Raw genomic sequence first — 24,019 nt, forward strand, 5'->3', positions numbered from 1 at the left:
CAGCCATCAGAACACTAAAAAATAGATTATACAACAAAAAAAATGTGAATTTATTACTACTTCTACACACTGTCCTTGAAAGTGATAGGTGAATAGTGTAAATACCCTTCTGAATTATAATAATTCTTTTGTTATTCTAGGTAGTTGTGACTGTTTTATTTGACTTACAAACCCTCACATTTTGCTGTTCCCGGGATGCTTATGCTAGCAAGTTTCTCCCTTTTAATTAGCTGATTCTGATTTATGGTTTGCTGAAAAGCCATACATATAAGTTAGTTAGAGATGTGTGTCATCTTTAAGCAAAGGAACACTCTAAGCCCACATGATCTGCTCATGGGGTGGGGCGGGGGGTCACCTGTGAGAACTGCTCAAGAGATTCAGTTTTATAGCATTTGATGATGGCTTCTGGTGGGGGCATGTTTTCTATTGTTGCTTTGCAATTCAGTCTTCTAGCTTACTTCTTGAGCCTCAGCCACTTTTGATTTGAGAGTGGTTGTTGGAAAAGTGGGGATTATGAATACTGCAACCCTTTCATATCAGCTATATAGTACTTCAGTTCTCATGCCTTCTCTTAAAGCAGACACAGAATTGTCTAATATTCTAGAATCATTCCAAGATTAACTACTTTTGTGTAATTAAAACTAAAGTTAGCTTTTAAATTCTCTGGTTGTAGACATTGACTCATAAGAAAATGCAATTCCCACGTGGATAGAGGAAAATTTCACAAGATCCCACCCCTAAGTGAAGAGCTACAATGACAATAGCTGTTAAGGAAGTAAACCAGTTTTCTTCTCCTTTTGAAAAAAGGCATAACCCCAATCCTAAGGAGTCAACCTTAAGCTCATGTAAATACTGGATTAATATAGTCATGAACTAAAGAGCATGTCACTGGGGGAACACAAGTTGGGAGAGGGATGGGGTAGAAAAGATCCAAATACAATGTACACATGTAAAAAAAATCTTCAAAAATTATTTTCCAAGAAAATAGAAAATATCATTTGCTAGGATGAATATTTTCTGGAATATAGTTGGAGTAGTGCCCTTGTCAGAACTTAGACATGTCAGCCCTTACTGATTCTGACAAACATTGGTTACTTTTGCCAGTTGAAACCCTTGGAATGTATTGTGTCTTACACTTCCTTTAAGGTATCTTTGGCAATGTATACAAAGTAGTTGCTAGATGGCTGATTGGTGAAAATGTCAAAATTATCCACGATATTGTGAAAATATAGAAAAAAGACGGCAGTAATTTAGGTGAGGTACTTGACTACCTAGGAAAGATCTCCTGTCTCCAAACCCCTTCCTCTCTTCCTCCCTTCCTCTCTCCCTTCCTTTTTAATCTCAATTTGTGCAGATGTTTACCAAAATACAAACAGTTATGTAAGGAACTCATTTCTGAACACCTCTGAGTAGCCAGTATTTCATTTCACCCTTTAAAGTAATCTGTAATTCAATAAACCCAGGTGAAATATAGGACATTTGGAGCACAGTATTTTTTCATTCATGTTCAGCAGGATTGATAAGTACAAGATATGTCCAAATTTTCATAGGCCCCAGGTTTATTCAATGTTCCCTTGGAGTGGAGGAAGGTTGAATAAAAAAATTCAGATAAAATCACAGTACTTTTAAAGTGAGAAAGGCCTTTGTGATTATATATAGATAATACCTTAATAATATAAATATTCACAGAAAGAATTCATATAGCTTGTAATTTGGAAAGTCTGCAGGCATTTGCTAAGTATCTGGTGGAACAACTTTCAATGAAGGAAATTATATGCACTTGGCAATGTGTTGTTTGGGTTATAATTAGCTGGTAATTGTCAGGAGTGAAAATGTTATACCTGTGTTAACAGAGGTAACATAGTAATGTAAAAACAAGTGATTTTCTTTCTGTTTGTTGGACTGAATAAACCAAAATACATTTTACTTTCCTACTTGTGCACACACACACACACACACACACACACACACACACACACACACTCACGCACGCACGCGTGCGCACGCACGCGTGCGCACGCACGCACTGACCAGTAGTTTCTATGCTGTCAAAGGAAGCGAGAATTTTGCTCTTTGGCAGAGGACAGACTAGGGCAAAATTACGCTTGGGTCATTGATCCCTTGTGTCTGACCTTGGCTCATGTACTTGACTCCTTTGCACATTTGCCATAATACTGGGGAAATGGGCATTCCTAAGTAAGGGGGTTCTAATACAATTCAATCTTAAATATGGTTTGCAAAAGTAAGAGTGACATTTTGTTCTTTGTTTTCTTGAGATGGGGTCTTACCATGTAGTACCTACTGGATAGACTGGCACTTGATACATAGTTATAGTTAGCCCCAGATCTTTACCTCAGCCTTTACCTCTCTGATGCTAGGATTAAAAGCCTGCACCATGATGACCTGTTCTAGAATGACAATTTTAGTAATTGCAAGTGAAGGAAAGGGAGGGAATTCAATAAAATAAAGGGAAAAATAGTCAAAAGGTTGGACATTATCTCTCATCTTTTAATATATAGGGTTTTCCTCCATTGTTCTTGGACAGAAATGATATGTCATATACACTTTGAATATCTCAGGCTCCTAGCCAAAGTGATAACATGTGTTTAAAAAGTAAAGGACTTGGTTAATGACTTTCATATGAAATATAGGGCTACATATGAGATCTGTTGCCAGAGATTATTGTTCAAAGTCAACTAGATATTATTCTATAAAACGAGTTCTTGTTTAGTAAGGAACAAATTCAAATGAAACATAAAAATGATCAAAACTGTTTTATTCATATATAATTTACATACCATGAAATTACCCTCAGAATGTGCAATTGAATGGTTTCTAATAGTCTTTGTATCTTGACACAGTTTCTAACCATCAACATAATCTAATTTTCAAACCTGGAAATAGTGATTAGCAGTCACTCTTAAGTGTCTCCACTCCTGACCCCAGACAACTCCGTACTTTCAGTCTCTGTGAATTTTCAGCCTCTATAGATTTTTGGATTTTCCTGTTTTTAATATTTCTTATGGTGTCATACAATGCATGTTTGAGAAACAGATCTCTGACAACCTCTGACACACTTGACATTTGGAGATAGCAAATCCTTTGCTGTGGTATGTTCAGTATCCCCGGCCTCTTCTCCCTATATTCCAGAAGCAACATCCCACCTCATCCCACACCCTGCCACCAAAATATGACAAACTAAAACTATCTCCAGACATGTCACATGTCCTGAGTAAGGAGTTGTGGCCCTACTGTGCCTATGAACTGAGCTGGTATGAAGTTAGCTAGAGTCCTAGGAAGAGAGGGAAGAGGGATTATATGAGGAAGGGAGGTCAAGATCATGATGGGGAAAACCACAGAGACAACCAAACCAAGCTGGTGGGAGCTCACAGACCCTGGACTGACAGCTGGAGACCTGCATGGGACTGAACTAGGCCCTCTGAATGTGGGTAACAGTTGTGTGGCTTAATCTGTTTGTGAGACCCTTGGCAGTGGGACCAGGACTTATCCCAGATGCATGAAATGGCCTTTTGGAGCCCATTCCCTAAGGTGGGATACCTTGCTCAGCCTTGGATGCAGCGGGAAGGAGCTTGGTCCCGCTTCAATTTGGTATGACAGCCTGTGTTGACTTTCCAGGGGAGGCCTTATCCCCTCTGAGGAGTGGTTGGCAAGTGGGGCGGGGAGAAGGAGGGAGGGAGAGGGAGGGAGGGAGGGGGAACTGTGGTTGGCATGTAAAATGAAAAAAATAATTATTTAAAAAAAGAACAAAGAGACCAGTATCTCAGGATCCTGGAAACTCCACACTTTCCACCTTCATTTTCAAAATTCTGATTCCTTTTTTTTTTAAATAATGGATCAATAGTACCCATGTATGAAGTTGTAAAAAAAATAAATAAAAGATTCTCTATCATTTAAAATAGAAATGAAAAGGTGAATGGGGGAAAGCAATTAAAGAATTATTTAAATGAAAACTGCCTGGGAGATAAAAGTTCAAAACTACCTGGAAGATAAAATTATCTAATATTCAGTTTGCTAAAAAAAAAAAAAAATAAGGAAATTGTTAGGCAGAGGGTTTAGGGATTAGTAGGGATGGGAGGGATATAAGAAAGGTTGAGACATGAAAGTGATCAGATTGCATTATGTGTGTATGAAATTGTCAAATATTAATTAATTTTTTTAAAGTTATAAACAGGGCCGGGCGGTGGTGGCGCACGCCTTTAATCCCAGCACTCGGGAGGCAAAGGCAGGCGGATCTCTGTGAGTTCGAGGCCAGCCTGGGCTACCAAGTGAGCTCCAGGAAAGGCGCAAAGCTACACAGAGAAACGCTGTCTCGAAAAACCAAAAAAAAAAAAAAAAAAAAAAAAAAAAAAAAAAAAAAAAAAAAAAAAAAAAAAAAAAAGAATGAAGACTTTCTAAAAAAAAAAAAGTTATAAACAGGAAAAAAGTAAAAGAGTCAGTTAAAATGAATAAATTGGGGCTGGTAAGATGGCTGATCAGGTAAAAGCACTTGACCAATTCTGATGACCTGGGTTGCATCCCCAAGACTCACATGTTGGGAAGCAGTGCTAACTTCCACAAGTTGTCCTCTGACCTCACCCATGTACTGTGACACACACTTCATCCATGCACACACAAAATCAAACAATAAACAAAAGTCTTATACAATTTTAAATGAATAAATTATACATTTAAATTGTTGTTTTAGAATAAAATTAATTTGTGATCTATGCCAGTGGTTTTTAATCTTCATTTAAACGGCTGGCACTGTGGTGTCAATAACATAAAAAAATCTCTAAATTTGAATTTGAGTTTTCCCATGCTACAACTGTAAGAATATGTTGATAGTTCTCTTATGTTCTCATCCCCTACCCCTTACCCTCCATTGCCCACCCCTCATCTGCAGTTCACTCATGGATTTCTCATCTATTTCCCCTTCCCAGGGCAATCCATGCATCCCTCCTTGGGTCCTTCTTGTTAGCTAGCTTCTCTGGAGCTGTAGATCGTAGTCTGGTTATCCTTTGCTTATATCTAGTATCCACTTATGAGTGAGTACATACCATGTTTGTCCTTCTGAATCTGGGTTACCTCACTCAGGATGATTTTTTCTAGGTCCATCCATTTGCCTACAAATTTCATGATGTCATTATTATTATTATTATTATTATTATTATTATTATTTACCACTGAGTAGTACTCGATTGTGTATATGTGCTACTTTTTCTTTATCCATTCTTCAGGAGCATCTAGGGTGTTTCTAGGTTCTAGCTATATGAATAATGCTGCTATGAACATAGTTGATCATGTGTCCTTGTGGTATGATTGAGCATTCCTTGGGTATATGCCCAAGAGTGGTATTGCTGAGTCTTGAGGAAGATTGATTCCCAATTTTCTGAGATTTCCAAATATTGATTTCCAAAGTGGCTGTACAATTTCTCCTGGAACTTAACTTAAGTCAGCTTTAAAATCATTCTCTGGTCTATAAACACTCCTTGAACAGCAAAAGGAAGCATGAGATTTGATTTATACCGTGGCTAATGAAAACAAGTGGGCAATCACTGTTGATCATATCCTACTAATCTAACTTAGTTTCAGGAATGGAGGCAAGACAAGAAGTACTTGGGCCATAGAAAATTCAGAAAATCCACGTGTGAACATGCCTCATTTTTTTTGTTGACTTCTCCTCCGCCTCCTCTTTTCTCCCCTCTGCTCCTCACCCACTACTACCCTACTATTCCCTCCATCCCTTTCCTTTTTTTACCCTTTTCTTTTGCTCCATTTCCCTTCATTTCTTCCTCTCCTTTTTCTTTTTCTGTCACAGTGCTAGGGACAGAACCTAGGGCCTCAAACATGCTATATAAGAGCTCTATCACTGAGCAGCCCCAGTAGTCATACATACCCTTAAAATCATGCATGAGAATAAAATGGACTAGTAGTCTTCAGCTACAGATGATGTTTAAAACATGTTTAAGGTAGGATGGTCTAGGCTATGTTTTTATTTATGATACTTTCATGCTATGATAAGTTTAAGAGAATATAACCCCATTTTAGGTTGTAAAGCATCCATATGTAATTTGCATAATACATGAAATTATAGCATGGTTGAATATCTAGCAAAACTGGACACAGAGGAATAGTTGGTATCACTGGGTCTCTACAAAGCACTTCTTGAAGGATTACACATGACTTCTAATATAATTTAGAAGTAGTGATCTTCAATGCTCATTACATTTAAGAACCATTTGGTGAGTTTTTGAAGACATTTATGTCTTGGTTTCATTCCACCCAATTTCTCATTTAATTAGACCAAGCAAAGCTTTCATCTGTTACTGTGACTTTCAGTAACCAGAGAAGCTTGAAAAAAATATTGATGACTAGGTGCTATTTCTGGAACTTTTGTTTCTGTTGAATATAGTGTGCAGTCAGAGTTGAGATACATAAAGGCAACTTATTGTGAACAAGCTGTTCTGTTTATCTGTTAAACCTTTACTTCACATGGAAAGCTAGGCTTTTATCAATTTTGCCCAAGCCAATGTAGATTATCATTTAGTGCAATAGGTTATATTAAGAACACCTAACAAAAACATCATTGATGATTATGAAAGTAGTATCTTATCTTCAGACCATAAACACAATGGCAGATCCTCAAGAAACACTCAGAGAGCATTTGCTGATAATAGGGAATGTGTTTCTTTCATGACCTCTTGGATTATTACAAGTATTTCATTTGAAACTGGGTTTCTCAGAGTCCATGAGAGGCTGCTAACATGTTGATTCAATGAAATGGTGCATTTGGTGAACCACCCATCTGACTGAGTTACTTTGGGTGTAGCTGTTTTGATTTTTGTTCCCTCCCTCTGAGTATATGGTTTTGTTCATTTAATCAAACAAATCCAGTTGTTTTGCCATTTTGTAGACACATTCTTTGTGTGGCCAGGAATCCTGTTTGCGGTGACCACACCACAACTAGATTTGAATGTAGAGCAAACAAGTGCTAATTTGAATCAATTGTTAAGATTGCCAGCAACCAACCAATGTGACCTCTATCCCTGGGTTCACTTAGCGACCCTGAAGGCAAGGCACTGTGTTTATTCCATTATCATTTCCTCCATCCATCAAAAGCCCCAATCCTCACAAATGAGACAATAAGAAACTCAAACTTAGGCCATTTTTTTTTCTTAATTTTTGTATGGTTTTATTTCTTAGTACAAACATGATTCATGATTGTAAATAGACTCTCCATAATATAGAAAAGCATTAGGCATAATGCCCTAAAGAATCTCTGTCAAGTCATAGCCACTGTTAATATCTGACAAGATAATTTCTGATCTTTCTGAGGAATTATACTAGACACCTTATATTGTTCTATAATTTTGTTAACTTTATATAAAGTTGAAATCTCCTCAAGTTGATACAGGAACAGCCACTTCATTTTTCCTTCATACCTGTACAGAATTACATTGAATAGATATCCCAGAGTATATTTAGTTAATTGCCCCTTGATAGACACTTAGGTTGCTGATGTCTGTCAACATGTAATTAAAATACAACATAGTTATTTATATTATGACCTGTATTAATACTGTATGTTAGATATTGGTAAAGTTTAATGTGCCCATAATAAAGTATGCATGTTTTGCAAGTTTACAAGCTAAATAATGAACCTATGTGTGCCAGATGAAGAGGCAATCTAAGACCCTAAAGTTTTCCAGTCACTCTGCCCCAAAAATAACCTCTATTCTGTCTTTTCACACATTAGATTGATTTCTCCTATTTTGAGACTTTGCATTGATGGGATCACATGCTGTCATTGGTGTCAACATGATATCTGTGGGATTCATGTGTATTCGTTTAAGTGGTTGAAGTTGTTTTTTTCATTTTCATTACCATGTAGCTTTCCATTATGTGGATAAACCACAATTTATCCTTTCTACTTTGATGGACATTTTACTAGTTTATGGTTTGAGGCTATTGTGAATAATGACGCTATGAGCATTAGGCCATGCATCTTGTGGTGAATATGTGCGCACATTTCTGTTGATTTTAAGAGTGGGGTTTTCTATTTTGTTGTTGTTGTTGTTGCAACATCTCACTAAGTATCCAAAGGAGAGGAGGTTTTTAGAGGGATGTAATTAGTGATGTTCTTGGGTCTATCTTTTTCATACTGGGATTGGAATTGTTGGTATTTTCACTATTGAAGATGCTGTTCTAGTTAATATCTACTTTTTCTTTCTTTTTTTTGTGTGTGTGTGATGCATCTGTGAATTTGGGCACATTTCATGTGTGTGTCAGAGGACAACTTTTGGGAGTCAGTTCTACCCTTCCACTATAGGATAACGGCATCAAACTCAGGTTGTTAGGCCTGAACAATAAGTGCTTTAACCCTCTGAGGCATCTTGCTGGCTCTGAAGTGAATATCTCATGAATGCATCTTGTATATTTTATAAGCAGTCTTATAACTTGAATACTTAACAATTGGTGCATGTGATGGTGAACACATGTAATTTCAGCTACTCCTAATTGGCACCAGGAGTGTGTTGAAAGGCCTTGGCTGTGCTGCACAGGATAGAGATTGATTAGTTATGTCTTTCTTGGCATGCAAGTTGGTACATTTGCCTTTTTAGGTGATCTGGCCGGGAGCTTGGCTTAAGCCTCACTAGGTTTATGGACACAGAGTGCCCAGTGCTCAGGAGGCTGAAACAGTGCAGAGTTACATTTTGAGTAACTATAGCAGAAATGCTACCTGAAAATAACTTAAATTTTAAGGTAGGCCTGTAGCTCTAACAATCCATTATAGCTTTATTCCTCTGATTTTGAAATGGTCTGTGGTACAGGTGCTTTTGTGTGCCTTCTGAAATACCAGGCTAGGCTAAGGAAAATCACATTCTTCTTTATGTGACTTTTCAGACATTCTCTAATGAACTAGTGCCTTTCTCAGGTGTTCTAAAAAGGCAGAAAAAACATAATGGTTCATCTAGGATGCCATGGCATAGGATAAAATGGCCAGCCTATTTTTCTTTTTTATTATATTAAAATATAATTATATCATTTCCCCATCCCTTTTCTCCATCCCATTACTCCTATACATGCCTCCCACTCTGTCCTATATTTACACCCTCCTTTTCTTTAGCCACTGTTGTTACATATACAACATATAAAATTAAATATATAAATACAACCTGCTGAATCCATGCTGTGCTGATTATATGTATATAGTTTTAGGGTCAACTACTTGATATTAGATAACTAGTCGGGGGTGGGAACTCATCCCTGGATAAGATTAGTGCCCCCTCTATAGGCAGTGTTAATTGCTTATATCTATTCATCTAAGGGTAGGGAGTCATAAGATTTCCCCTGTCTACTTCTGGATGGCAACTGGTGTTGGACCTGGAGTTACAGGGAGTTATGAGCCACCATGTGGGTGCTGGGAATTGAACCCAGGTCCTGTGGTCCAGCCCATAAATGAGATCCATTAAGATAAATATTTCTTTTATTTTTTGAGATTATAATCACATTTCTCTCTTCCTTTTCATCCCTCCAAACCCTCTCATATGCCTTCCGTGCTCTTTCAAATCCAAAGCCTCATTTTAAAAATATAATTGTTATAATTGTTGTAATATACATATGCATATATACATATATATTCCTAAATGCCTGTATGAGATTTAGCACTTAGCATGGTCTGGCATTAAATAAATATATAAAACTGTTAGCTCTATTAGTTGTGATATTTATCCTTATTATTATTATTAAGAGACTGAGGAGTTAATATATACTCGCGTATTAGAGAAAATGATTTGGAAATGTGTGTCCAAAAATATCCAAAGGACAATATTCTCAGAACTCTTCAGATATCCAGTGTGTATGTGGGAGGGTATTAATAAAGCATTATTGGGTGCTCCAAAGGCAGACTGCAGCATTTGGTTGTGTCTATCATTTTTTCTCACAATAGAATTTATAGAAACAAGCAATGGTAGAAAAAGGTGTTCAGTAGCAGAATTAGGCAGTTTCTGGAAGAGTCTCAATCATTCTAAGAAATACTTTACTGTATTACTCTTGCTAATAATATGAAGTTAATAAAGAATTGGCCAAACACTTTCACTTTAAATAATAATTTATATTCAATGCTGAAGAAACCATATTTTTATATTGTTGAATGGAAAATGTTGCCTTTAGTTTTGTTGGGATGTAGCTTACCTGTTACCCCATTCTCCCACTAGAGGTCTAACTTACATAAGATCAGGCACCAAGTAATGTGGGTGGCTTCTGTAGCCTCCATTCCCTGACTTGTAGACTACTTCTTTCATCTTCAAAGCCTATAATATGTCTCTCTGACTCTTCCTCGGTATTCACATCTTCTCTGTGTTCTGCTGGAAAAGGTTTGTCTATGTTAAGAACTCATGTGGTTAGAGTGAGCTCACCTGGATAATCTAGTATATTCTCTACATGTCAAGGTTACAAGTGTAATGACATATGCATAGTCCCTTTTGCCATTCACGGTAACACATTCCTAGATTCCTAGGTTCTGAGAATTCACACATGGATATCTTCTATGCTATTTGTTTCATTGGGTTTTTGACATCTCTTAACATTGGTGATACTCCACAGAGCCAGAAAGACATTCAACGATTACCTTTGCTGTTTAACTCTTCCTATCAGCCTTCACTGTATGGAATGATTATCTTGTAAGTAATATTAAGTTCTGGCTTCATTCAAAGACCAATAAAGTCAAAGAGCATGAAAGTAAACAAAACAAGGTTATTGAACTGTTCTATGCAGCATTTTATTTTTAGCATATCTTGCAATATAGGGAATAATATCTCAGCTAGAGCTGAATTGTATTTTAACATATAATTTCTGTGCTAGATATCAACAATTCATTCGTATTAAAATATAAGTAGTTTACCTGCCGTTTTCATGTACCCATTATGTACCTCACTTTTTAAAGAAATGGACACTAGAAATCTTTTAAAATTGTAACTCATTCATGATCAGTAGTGTATGAAAACAAAAGGAAACAAAGATTTTGATCATTCTCTTAGCTTGACTAGAGTTCTAGTGGCCAATACACATGAAATACAGATGTTATGGTTTTCTCATTATTAATGATATCTATATCTCAAGCAATGACGTAGAAAATGTATTTTTAATTCTTGATGTTTGAGTTGTATTGTTTAAGGTTTTTTTTTCCCATTTTGGTTTTTGGTGTATATACAGTTACTGTATGATCCAACAATGCCACCTTTAGATAATCCAAAAATCCAAGAGAATCAAAACAATGCTCACACTGGAAATTGTTTGTGAGTATTCACAATAGCTTTATTCATAATAGCCAAAGAGTAGAAACAGCTGAAAAGCTCCTTAACTAACAAACAAATGATAAGATATGATCTATCTATGCTATTTCACCATAAGAAACGATTTGAGGGCTGATAAATGCTACAGCAGTGACAGATCTCAAACTACACTATATGAAAGAAACCAGACATAAATGGGGCACATATTGTATGATTTCATCTATATTCAATGCCAAAATTAGGCAAGTGCATAATGACAGAGAGTACATTAGTGTTTTTCAAGTGCTGGAGTGAGAGAAGCATCAGTAGTGATTAACAACAGGTATGGAACTTTCTAAGGTGATGAAGGAGCTCCAGAATTGATACTGATCACATATATCTTTAAATATGCTTAGCAAAACAGTAAATTGCACAACTTAAAAGTGGTATATTTTTGCCTCAAGAAATTATTTTAATTAGTTTAATTACAACTCATCCAGTCCCTTTATTATTTTGCTACATTTTTCTTTTTAAAACTTAAGATTCAATATATTTCATTGCCCAGAGGATACATTATATATCAAAACAGAAGTGCTTAGGGAGCTCTGTGAAACACATTTTAATTTATTGTTTCAAAAATAGTATATTGAGAAAAAAACATCCCAGAAAAACAGCAACTGAAAAAAACAGCCAGTTTGTTTTTATGTCTTACCTGGTGTTTGGTGTGACTCTGTAAATTGCTTTCTCTCTTTTCAATTTCCCCTTTTACATGTTTGACATTTAATAGGAGAAGCTGGGAAGCAAGTTTTGTTTTTGTTTTTTTTTTTTTTTTCATTTTTTACTGGAAGTGGTTTTAGCTACTTTAAAACAAATGTCCCCAATATAAATATTCCCTGCTGGCCTTGTTTCCACATAACAGGGACAAATCGTTTTCTGTCTAGATGGTAGAATTGCTGCTCTCCTCCAAACCACCTTTCAACCAACAGATATGCAAAAGCACAAAATATAAAAGCTGTTCTCTTCTGGGCATTGTGTCTGGCCTTGGGAAAGAGTCAAGCAAATAGCTGAAATGGGAGAGATGGAGAGTGAATGCGATGGTTGCATAGGAGGTGGTATCTATGATGTTAGAGTCTTCTGGGAAAAGAGCTGACACTTAAACATCCCCAACCCTCCACTTTCCTCCCTCAGTTAGACACCTCAAGTGATTGCCTACGTATGTCTTGTCTAGGTTTGAGACCTATTATCTGAGACCTTCAAAGAACCAAGTTTACCTTCTTTAACACAAAAGTAGATTCCCCCTGGCCATGTTTTAACTCATTCCTTATAGCATCCATAGCAAACATATCATTGTATTCTAGACGGTATTGTTTGCTTCTTTATTTGATGCTTGGTTCTGTTTCATTTGTAATGTCCCTATATAGGGGATATTATATGACTTTTCATGAGAGGCATAAACAGATGTCTGTTTATCTGAGATAAAAAGCACTGATAATATGCTAATGAAATTATTCTTTCCAAATTGAGCTTGGGGAACAATTCTGTTTATTTGGGGTTATTTATAATAGCATTGGTAACAAAAGCAGTTGTGTCACTGAAAAACCCACTCTAACATAGGTGACCACTCATGAAAGCCAATGATTCCTAAGCATTTTAAAAGATGAGTTTCTTTTGCTTTTAGAATAGCGAAACAATCTATCCAGTGTGAATATCCATCTCCTCTATCATATGTCTGATGATTTTAGATGGTTTTTCAGTAAAAGGTCAGCAAAAGTGTTGCAAGTTGGACAGGCTTTGTTGTGTACTGAATGCTGCAATTATATTGGGAAAACAGCCACAGATAATATAGACATGAGTGGGTGTGTTTGTATTCCAATAAGGCTTGATTTACAACAACAACAAAAACCCAAAAACCTTTGGGCTGAAGAGGGCCAGGATTGTAGTTCTCTAACTGAAGAACACTTGCTACCCCAAGGTCAAGGAATGCTTCAGTCTATATGCTAGAAGTATTTCTGATGATAGAGGTTAAGTCACAAAACTTTAGAATTTGACTTTACAAGAAAACCAAATGAGACAGATTTGGAGGTGAACATAGGGCTTCCCTCACACCTTTAGTCATTCTGAAGAACTGTCTTGAGTAGAAGAGGAAAGCATAGAAAGGCAGTACAGAATAGTTGTAGAAGGTCCCTTCATGTGAATCCTAGCCAAGCCTCAAGCAGACTATCTGGGGACAGGTAACTTTATCTGCCCTTACCTTGGATTTTTTTTTCATCTGTTAAAAAATGTTAATATACTTCACCTTGTAAAATAGATTTGTGATTAAAGCTAGGGATAACAGTGGGTATATGCTTTGTCTGCAAGATGTTTGTTATTTCCCCAGAAATCTCAATCCTATGGGAGTATACACAGCCCTCCACTTATTTTATCCTTGCTGTGAGTCACTGATGAGCAATCCTCGCTGTGTACTATGAATAGCCGTGCTGTCTTCAAACTCTCATGGCACTAATGGTTTGTCATGTTATGGTTCTTTACAGGAAAAACTTGTTAACAAGGAAAAAAGCAGCAAATGTCACTGTAGAGAATGTGCACAGGCACAAATCAGTAGTAACCATGGGGACATGTTAGGTGGTAACAGTTGGGGTTTTCAATACGTCAATAAAATGATGGCATGCCTAAATAGCAATCGTTATGCTTAAATTCTAGATTCTGAGTCTTACTATTTTTTTAATTTTCTAAATTACATACATTTATTTATTCATTTATGTGTATATGAGAGAGACATAAAAATCTGGGCTCAGGAGAATATGTGGCTCATTTCACTTACCATAAAAAATGTGTGCATTTTTCTATTTTTAGCTCCATTATATGTAGTAAGTAACTGACCCTTAGAATGATGGAAAATCAGAAAAGACTGAGTTGAAATTCAAAACTGGGCACTGGGACCTCAGAGCCCTCTTTGAAACATGTTCTACAAATAAGTCCCATGTTCAAATAACAACCACAGAAGGAGAAAATGAAGGCTGCAGTACACTCAGTAGCACAGTACTTGCCCTAATGTACAAGGGCCTGGGTTTAACCAACCCAGCACCATTTTGAAAGAAAGAAAAAAGAATTAAAAGGAGCAAATTAAATGGCAGGTGCTTAACTGATACCACTAGACATGGTCTTCATCGTAGGGCATCTAGAGCAATCCTATATACATAAAAAAGAATTTTAAATTAAGGGTATGTAAGTGTATGGACTTGTCTTAATTAGTAGCATTATTAGATTATTTCTGCTCCCTGTGGAGGAGATGAAAGAGTATCTAGCTTTCAAGTTCAAAGTGAGGTCAGTCATATTATGCCTGCAGCATGGGAGAGATTTGCCAAGATCAGTCAGTGAATGCATAGAGACAGGTCATGCATCATATGGGAGTAGAAGGGTACAAGCAGCTAGTAGGATAGGCTGGACAGAGAGAAGCTTAAGTTCAGAACAAATAATTGATGAAATCTAGAAAACAAGTTACATCTCCCAGAAAAAAGTTTAAGGAACTCACTTCCTTCAATAGTATTGTGATTATCCAAGCCTTTCCACTGGTTTTCAACTTAGATTGCCCATTAGAAGAGAGCTTTATATACCTGTTATTGCCTGATCCCCAACTCCAAGGAGTCTTGTTGGTTTGACCTATATCTGTGTTGTCCAACACAGTAGCCACAAGCTACTTGTACCTATTTAGATTAAAAAGCAATTAAGTTTAAGTAAAAATTTAAATTTAGTTAATAATTTTTACTAGTCAAATCTCAAATGAATGTCAGCCATGAGTGGCCAGTGGTTACCTTGTCAGACAGTAGGTATAGCAAATATTTCCATAAACATATAAAGTTCTAATAGACTACAATATTCTGAAGGATGGAACAGGGTCATGTAGACATGAGCCTAACGATAAGGAGAATGTCTGTGAAAGGTGATTCTTGGGCAAAACACAGATATTGCAATAATGTGCTATTAATAACTGTGGACATATACACTGGTCTTGCATGAGACCATCAACTACCAAGCATGGATGAAGGAAGGGCTCAAAGCCCCCCCCCCTCACTGATAGAGAAGTCACTTTAGTGATGCACCTACCCATGACCTCATCAGGCTCCAAAGGATAGTCCCAATTCAGTGGTCATACAGATGGCCTTGGTTAAACCAAATGGATTACACAAGAAAACCAAAAGTCATGAATCTAGGAAAGAGACAGGTAAGGAGGAGAAAGGTGTTGATAGCAGTGAAAGGAAGATAAAGGAGGATGGGAGGAAGAAAGCAATGCATGTATTATATACACTTTTTGAAGCTGTCAAAGAACTAACTTACTAATAAATAGAAAAGCTCCCTTGACCCCACCCTTTTCTGGGACATCATGGGAGAGCTGGCCCTAGTGGCAAGGGTGCAGGAGAGCGGTCCCTGCCCCTCATTGGTGGGGGCGGGGGTAGGCAGAGACCTGGGCTAACCAACTCAGCTACCACCCAGTCCCAGATCCAGGGCCTTCAGTTGGTCTACCCCAAAATCTACCCCAACTATGAAATGCTGGGGCATGTAAAGGGACCAGTCCTGTGGCACAATAGTCACAGGATCTCCATGACACAGGACAACAACAGGATACTTGAAAGGAATCTCAGTGAGAGTCCAGCATTGATGGTGTAACAGAAGGCAGAGGGCTTGAACCAGATCAACGACTCATTGCGATGAACATATGCAAGTAAAGCTGTTTGGGCCAAAGGGTGTACTGTGTGATACACCATAGCTTCCAATGCCAGTACAATGAATGAACATGTGATGGAGAAAGATGGAGGAGAAAGATGGAGGAGCAGAGTGGTACAAGTACAGAGGAACTAGACATGAGACAGTTGTGATTGGTATGAGAGAAGTCTGTTTGCTAGAGGAACATGTTATTGCCCAGAGGGGTCAACGAGATGTTGTTTGTTTGTTTGTTGTTTTGTTTTTAATTTAATTTTTTATTTTCTTTTTTTGGGGTTGTTACAAGGGTGGAGAACCAATATGGAAGGACTGGAAAATGAGTGGGATTGGGGTACATGATGTGAAATTTCCAAAGTATCAATAAAAAATTATGGTTTTTTTGAAAGGTCCCTTGGTCAATCGCTCCACAAGTGGAAGTTTAGATCAATTAACTGTCAGTCTTTGACTGAAAGTGTTGCCTGTTCTTACTTCAAATAAAGTGTTACCATTTATGCTGGTTGTAAATTAAGTAAGAGCATTTAATAAGATAAATGATTTTAAACCAAAACTAAGACACATATTGTACATAGATCACATTTTAGGCAACAAATTAGAACTGATAGAAATTTGAATTTCTGGTGATACTTGTAATTAACTTGTTGATGGAGTGAGTTCATTAAATCTTATGTAAATTTGGAGAAGTTGTTCACTCTATATTATAGGAGGAGGCTTTTGACAAAGCAAAGTGTGATCAAATGTTGCACTTAAATACAAAGGGTTGGAAAGAATCCACTTCGGTGGCTGTTTTTTGGTTTTTTTTTTTTTTTTTTTTTTTGGCTTTAGCCTATTTTGTTTCACTTAAAAATTTTAAGGGTAAAGTTTTGTTTCCAGATATGATAATTGATCTATTCTTAGGGCCTGTTTAATTGCATGCTGATTTGTAAATATCTGCTTTGTGATTGATTTCTTCAGTTTAAAGTAACATAATTTCAGCATCTTTGCATTTCTTAGTCTTTTTCCAAACTGATTCGCTGTTCAGTGAGAAATGAAGCTGTCCATATTGGAATAATAAATGCCCTTCCCTGTAGAAAGTTCACATGGCATCATACTCATAATGAGTGTCCTTTCATTGAGCAGCAGCCTCCCAAGAAACTTGTAGAATCCAAAAAGTGTTTGTTATGGAAGTAAGGGTCAGAAACAGTACCTATAGAAAAAAATGTCATTCTCTATAACTTATCAGAACAAATGGTATCACATGAAAGTTTCTCTGTGAGAACCAGGAGGCAATGACCTTATTTAGGTATGCCCTCTCAGGTACATAAAACAAAATGTGCATTTCTTATTCCTTCTGAAAATGTGTCACTATTTTTGGCTCAACTAATTTTGCTTCAGGGGTTTCTTTTGAAAGCATTCTTAAAGCTAGACTTTGGGGCTAAAGAGATGGCTCAGTGGTTAAGAGTATCAAAAGGGCCTGTGTTCCTTTCCTAGCACCCACATGATGGCTCACAAACACCTGTCACTCCTGTTCTAGGGGATCTAATGTTCTCTTCCGGCCTCTGTGGGCACAAGGCACACACATGGTGCACAGACATACATGCAGACAAAGTACCCATTCACATAATATAAGCAAGTGGAGTTTGTGAAAAAGCTAGACTTCTCTAAAGTTTAGAAAGGTAGCTACATTACATTTTCACTTCTAGTGCTTACTTGTTCGTTTGCTCTGCCAAGAAGGATTTAATAAGTTAACTATTAACCTTGAACTAAAAATAACTCAATTATTTTTCTCTTTGAAAAAAATTTCTCATTTGAAAAAAAATTTTTTTTTCAAATAAAGCAATGTAACAAGCCACTCTGATTTTCTAAGATCCAAAAATTACTTGGGAAAAAAAGCCCTCTTATGAAGAAATCGCCCCCTTGGTTTGCCTGCTTGATCATTGCCACCAGTCAAAACTATTCAAGGAGGTGGTAAACATTCAGTAAATGTTAGGGTTGCTTTCTTGTGTCTTTGACTTTGAGATTCATGTTCTAGCTACCTATTGGTTTACTTTAATGGCATATTTTATATCTGAAACAGCTAACAATTACTCTTCCTATAGATAAGTCACAAGAGCCACAGGAGGATACTAGAAATAGGATCAAAGTCAGGATGCCTGGAATGAGAAGACAAGCAGGTACAATTCAAGAAGCAAGTGTCAGCAGTGAGAGAAAGCAGAATCTTCCGGCTCTCTGGCTGGTCACAAAGCCTCTGGACATTCTCAGCAATCCCAAGAATTAACCGAAAAGATGCCACATTTTCACTGAGCTCTTTAAAGGAATAGATAAATGGAAATATCCTTCACAATTTATAGTTTTAGGTATAGTCTTAAACTAAGTGGCAGCTGAATGCTCCCCGCCAATGGAGGTTAAGCAGACCAAGAAAAGATCTAGCAGTAATGGTTGTAATCTAAATAAATTTCACCATACCATTTTGGGATTCAGTTACAGTTCTGAAAAAATAAAAGCATTATGTATTTCTAATAATTGAATTTATGTTGCTTAAACCTTGAAGGATGCCAACATACATTTATCTGCTCTATCATTGAAAAATTCCCCACATGCTCTGTAAAGCAATACAGAAAGTTCACTATCTGCTTGATCACCTACCTCTCTTTCCAAGGAAATATGAAAAGAGAAGGAACGAGCTACATTATAGTCCCATGGGAAGATATATGGTGAGGGGGTGCTGCGATTCAGGTTGGTGAAACCTGTTATTTATGAGGACATAGGACAGCATGGATAATAGTAGATCCATCAGGCACATATATAGATCTCCCAATGAAAGTTTATTCCTCATTTCAGTTCTAAAAGTAACCATGATTAGTGGGATGAAAAGATCTAAAGACAAAGATGGGCTCTACCATTTTCAACACAAGAAATTTCTGATTTGGTTACATAGGAATGTGCAACAAATAAACCACTCTAAACCTTAGTGGATTAAAGCAGCCACCATTGGTTCTGTAACATGACTTCAAGTAGATAGTCCTTCTGAACTTGACAGTGTTCACTTAAAAGACTTCATTCATTTCAGAGATTAGTTAAGGTTGGGTTTAGTTGAGACACTGGGACAAGCAAGGCTTTGCTGTTTTCCATGTGGTCTCCTCATGGCTCTTTCGATAATCTCTCCAACACAGAAATTAGATTTATGTTATGGAGACTTAAGGGACCTAAGAAAGGAGAGGTAGTTGTTGGGAATTCTTATGTCTTAGGCTCAGACTTGTCACAGAACCACCTTCTACCATATCTAGGTAGTTAAAACCTCAAGGCAAACAAGGACTGAAGGGCAAAGAGGTATAACAAGCATGCTTACTGTGAGGTGTGGCCCATACCTGGGAGTTCCGCACATGCCATAGAGGATTGCCCAGGTTTTTATGAACCAGGACTAAAAATAAAGCCACAGGCCACTTTCTCCAACATTCCACTGCTATAGCCCACTTATATGCCTAACCATTAACCACAAGCAAGCCTGGAAAGTGAAGTCGAATGGAATGCCCATGGATTATAGGCTACAGATTTTTGTGAGCAGCCAGGCCTTTTCTCATTGTAGACTTTGTATCTGAATTTCCATCACCTCTTCTCTCCAGTGAAATTGTGTAAGTAAGGGAATGTGTGATACACATAAATTGCTAGCACATATTTATGCTCAGTTAATTTCTACTATCATAATGGTTACTCACTATTATGCAGTGACTATTTGGGTTTGTTTTTTTTTTATTCTATTTAAGTCAACATACATTGTATTGGCTATCACGATAAAGAACTTAGTTGAAGCCAAAGACTGATATAATCAGAAACATACTCACTCAAAAAGCTTGAGAAAGTGTTTCTATAATATTTTGTCATAAATGTATAAAATATCACCAATTGTATAAACAGAAGCAAAGCCTAGAAGGTAGTGTGAATGCTAATGCATGGACTCCAAGGCTATAAATAATTACTTGACACCATTCACAATGAAAGACTAAGTGGAAGAAGACTGTTGTGTTCTCAGCATTTTTTTCTGATTAGCAAAATACCCACAAATCAAAGCTTTTACTTGTTTTCTGATTTTTAGTTACAAGGCTGTTTGGAGGATTTGGGGCCTTTTACTGGTTCTACTCAAAGGGCTGATATTTAAATCTTAAAAAGGACTCCTTATCTTCACTTTTTGTTTTTCTGGCTTAAACATATTTTCTAAAGAATGCCAAGTACCCAGCTTTCCCACCATTTCTGTATTTCCTTTGAAAGCTTGATTTGGTTCTACCCATAAACTTTCATTTCACAACACATTATTTCTTGATATTGAGATTATTCACTTAAAGAAGTAGTCACTTTCTCATGACATATTCACTGACATGACAATATACATATTTAAAAATAACTTCTTGTTAGGGCTATGAACATGGACTTGGCTGGAGGATGCAGTTTGGTAACTTTATCCCACACTGAATAAACCTCTTTTTTCTGATTTCACTATTGGACAGGCATAGTGGTGTGGTGAGTAACACCAGCACTTTGGAGGCAGGAGCAGGTAGATGTCTATGAGTTTGAAGCCAGTCTGGTCTATATAGTGACATCAAGGGCAACCATGGCTACACAGTGAGACTCTGTTTCATAATGATGATGATGACAATGATAATGATGGTGATGATGATAAATAATGGGACCTGAGGAGATGGCTCAGTGGTTAAGAACACTTTCTACTCTTGCAGATGATCTAGGTTTAGTTTCCAGCACCCACATGGCCTTTACAACTGCCTATAACTGCAGCTCCAGAAGGTCATATGCCCCCTTCTAGCTTCTATGGGCACCGCATGTATGTGGGGCACACAAATACATTAATGCAAATATTCATACATATAAAATAAAAGTGAATCTATAATAATAATAATAATAATAATAAATTAAAAGACCACTCTGGCCTTAAGTGCTGGATCTTAATCACTATTTCTTACTGAACACTTACAAAACAGCTTCTACTGGTGATCATTATGGACAGGAACTTTGTCTTCTGATTAATTTGTAAGCTCCATAGGGATTAGGATCACAGCTGCATCACTCAAGAGTTGTGAATCTTTGGGCAAATTACTTAATGTCTCAGAGATTCTTTTTATGTCTGTGGTGGGGAAATAAAGGTGTCACTAACTTCTTAGATTTTTTTTCACAAGTAAATGACTCAGTACCCATAAAATGCTTAGGACAGTGCATGACACAATCTACATTAAATGTTGTCATGTATTCATAAAGTAAGTAATGATGAAAAATGAAATTGCAGATTTATTATTTTCATGTGCAGTAATAATATCAAATAACTTTAAATATACATCTAACATCTATGGATGATTATCTAGCATTGTTTGAACCATATTGGTCATCTGTCAGAATTATAAACACTTTCAACATGGGAGGATTGAGGTTGATGGAGGTGGCTGTATGTGCAGGAACAGGTAGCTTTTACTCTGGTTTTCTCTCAACTTTAATCATTTTAGTAAAGAACACCATGTGACATTTTATTGTTTTTATCAATTCTCTCCCCATGCTAAATAAATAACACCAACATAGACTATGTGTGCCTTCCATGATGAATGCCACAGAATTCCAGTAAAATCACACTGAATCCCTGCATTTGAATCAGTAAGATCTTCCATAAAATCATTGCTCAGTCCAATACAACAACAGCAATTATTTTGTTAAAATTCACTTGAAACCATGAGAGAATTATAACTTCATATCAACAGGGAAACAAAGATGCATTTTTGAATTGTGTTTGGTTTGGTGCCATGTAGAATTCATAGAGATGAAGATAATGAGTGACAAGGAATTTTTTATTTTCTTTTTGAGATTATAATATATCATTTTTCCCTTCCCTTCCCTTCCCAAACACTCCCATATACCTTTGCATGTTCTCTTTTAAATTTATGGCCTCTTTTAAAATTGATAGTTGTTATATGTATATGTGCAAAAAATATGTTTTAGTCTTTTATTTTCTCTCTGCCCTCCATGACTTTCACACTTCACCTCTACCTGCTCCCATACCCTCTTAAACATAGTCAAGTGGGTACATTCACTTGGACCTCTACCTCTTCTGCTCTGAAAATGAACAACTTCTCAAGGAGCTTTGTTTCCACAAAGAATAAAACAAGGAAGTATGTGTTATGCTTCATTATAAAGGAGAATAAATCTGTTCTGGTTTTTAATGTTTGTGGGGAAAAAAATCAGGGTTTTAAAGTACAGTTTGACAACTGAGAAATTTTTCTAAGCTGAGAAAGTATCCTATGGGCTGCATTGTGCTCATGAGGGTTTCCCAGAGGCATCCAACATTCTTTGATGGATTCCTAATAAGGACACTTTGCAGTTACAATTCAATTACCATTTGTAGATCCCTATGGTCAGGGGATTTTTTAAATGGAGCCCTCTCTTAATTCCAGTGTATTTTTTCAAAATAGTCTTATTCAAATACGAAGTAGAGAAATCCAGTTTCAATTTCTCTTTTTGTCCTGCCCTCCCACTTCCTCCCCAGCGTGTATACACACACTCTCTCTTTCTCTCTCTCTTCCTTCCTCCCTCCTAACCTCCCTCCCTTCCTCCTTACTTTTTTCTTAATCTCACTTACTCACTCAGTGACACAGCCTATCTGTGTTCAAAAGGGACTGGAACTTCTCACTGATCTGGTGAAAAGATTGCTTTTTTTTTCTTCCAAGATTCACTGGGTAGTGGATATATCTGGTAACAAAAAAGTATCCCGAAGTCATAGCAGGGCCAGCTGGACGATTTCTCTCACACTTGATAAGATCTTCTGTCACAAGATTCATTTTTCACCAAAAAAAAAAAAAAAAAAGCAGAGTCAAGTTCCTAGTCCAAGCTAAGTTCTGTTACATTAGAGAGGACAGCAAGAACGCCGAGAATAGAATTCATGGGTAAGCACCAAATCTATATTTCTATACTCCTATTTATTTTGCAGAAGATGATTATGATAAGATATGTGATTCTGTCATTCCTAGCGTGTGATTTGGGAAGAAAAATGGGTGATCAGCATGTGAGATGTGTGGCTGCTAAAAACTGCTTTGCGCCGATAGAGATTTATGAGCATAGCTCATTTCCAGACTGATTGATGATGCTGAAGCAGCGGGAAATATGCGAACTGCAGCAGGAAGGAGTGCTCTGCAATTAACGGGAGCAGCATCATTAGTGTGATTGCTGCAAGACTCCGGCACCGGTTGCTTGGAGGTCTCCCAGCCAAAGGTTTTACCTTCCTCTTTCAACTTCTTGCATGTGCTGCAACATGTTACCTGTGGTGGCAGGGACAGATACAGGCTTTGGAGAACAACTTATACTGGAGATAAGGCTAATGCTAAATCAGCATGTTACTTTACCAAAGGAAAGATCTTAAGGTACTGGATTTGCAAACACTGTAAACATTGTCTGGTTTTGCTAACTATAATGAATCTAGCCAGCCAGTTGTAGTGCATGCCTTTAATCCCAGCACTCAGAGGCAGAGGTAGGTGGATCTTGGTGAGTTCAAGGCCAGCCTGGTCTACATAGGGAATTCCAGGATAGTCAGGGCTACATAGAGAAACCCTGTCTTGAAAACAAAACAAACAAAAGAATGTAACGTTGACATGGCTTGGTGATAGAAAGAAGGACAACTTAACTCTCATGTTCAGGGTCCTACTTTGCCTTTGTAAGACTAACTTTACTATTAGCTGTTGCTTTACTTATTTTTAAGGTTACAGGTTTGGGCTGGTTTCTCTTGAGAGATGATGGCATGCATATATAGTAGTGGTTATCAGACAAAATTCTACAGCCTGAAGTCTGGCTTCAAATCCCAACTCTGATATTTATTCATTTTATTATCTGGACAAGTTGCATAATGTTTGTGCCTCAGTTTCTCCATCTGCAAATACAAAGATAATAAGGGTGTCATTGTCCACCAAGGGACATTACATGAAATAATGTAAATAAAGATCTTAGTAGCCAATCAACCATTTCTACTGTGAGCAGAACTTTCAGGGACTAATCCATTGCTAAAGGTC

The 24,019-nt window shown here is 37.1% G+C and overlaps 1 protein-coding gene across 4 annotated transcripts in view; it reads left to right on the forward strand.

The window, feature by feature from the left end:
* Arhgap6 (Rho GTPase activating protein 6) overlaps positions 1 to 24,019 on the forward strand; it is a 479,616-nt gene that overhangs the window by 367,252 nt on the left and 88,345 nt on the right. The window contains exon 1 of one of the 4 annotated variants that reach the window (XM_015987798.3): positions 22,761 to 22,903. The exons of the other annotated variants lie outside the window; for them this stretch is intronic. The gene's annotated coding sequence lies outside the window, so the exon portion shown is untranslated. Of the gene's footprint in view, positions 1 to 22,760; positions 22,904 to 24,019 lie in introns of those variants that run through there. 4 annotated transcript variants of the gene reach the window in all.

The sequence above is a fragment of the Peromyscus maniculatus genome, chromosome X (assembly GCF_049852395.1).
Source record: "Peromyscus maniculatus bairdii isolate BWxNUB_F1_BW_parent chromosome X, HU_Pman_BW_mat_3.1, whole genome shotgun sequence".
Taxonomy (NCBI): domain Eukaryota; kingdom Metazoa; phylum Chordata; class Mammalia; order Rodentia; family Cricetidae; genus Peromyscus; species Peromyscus maniculatus.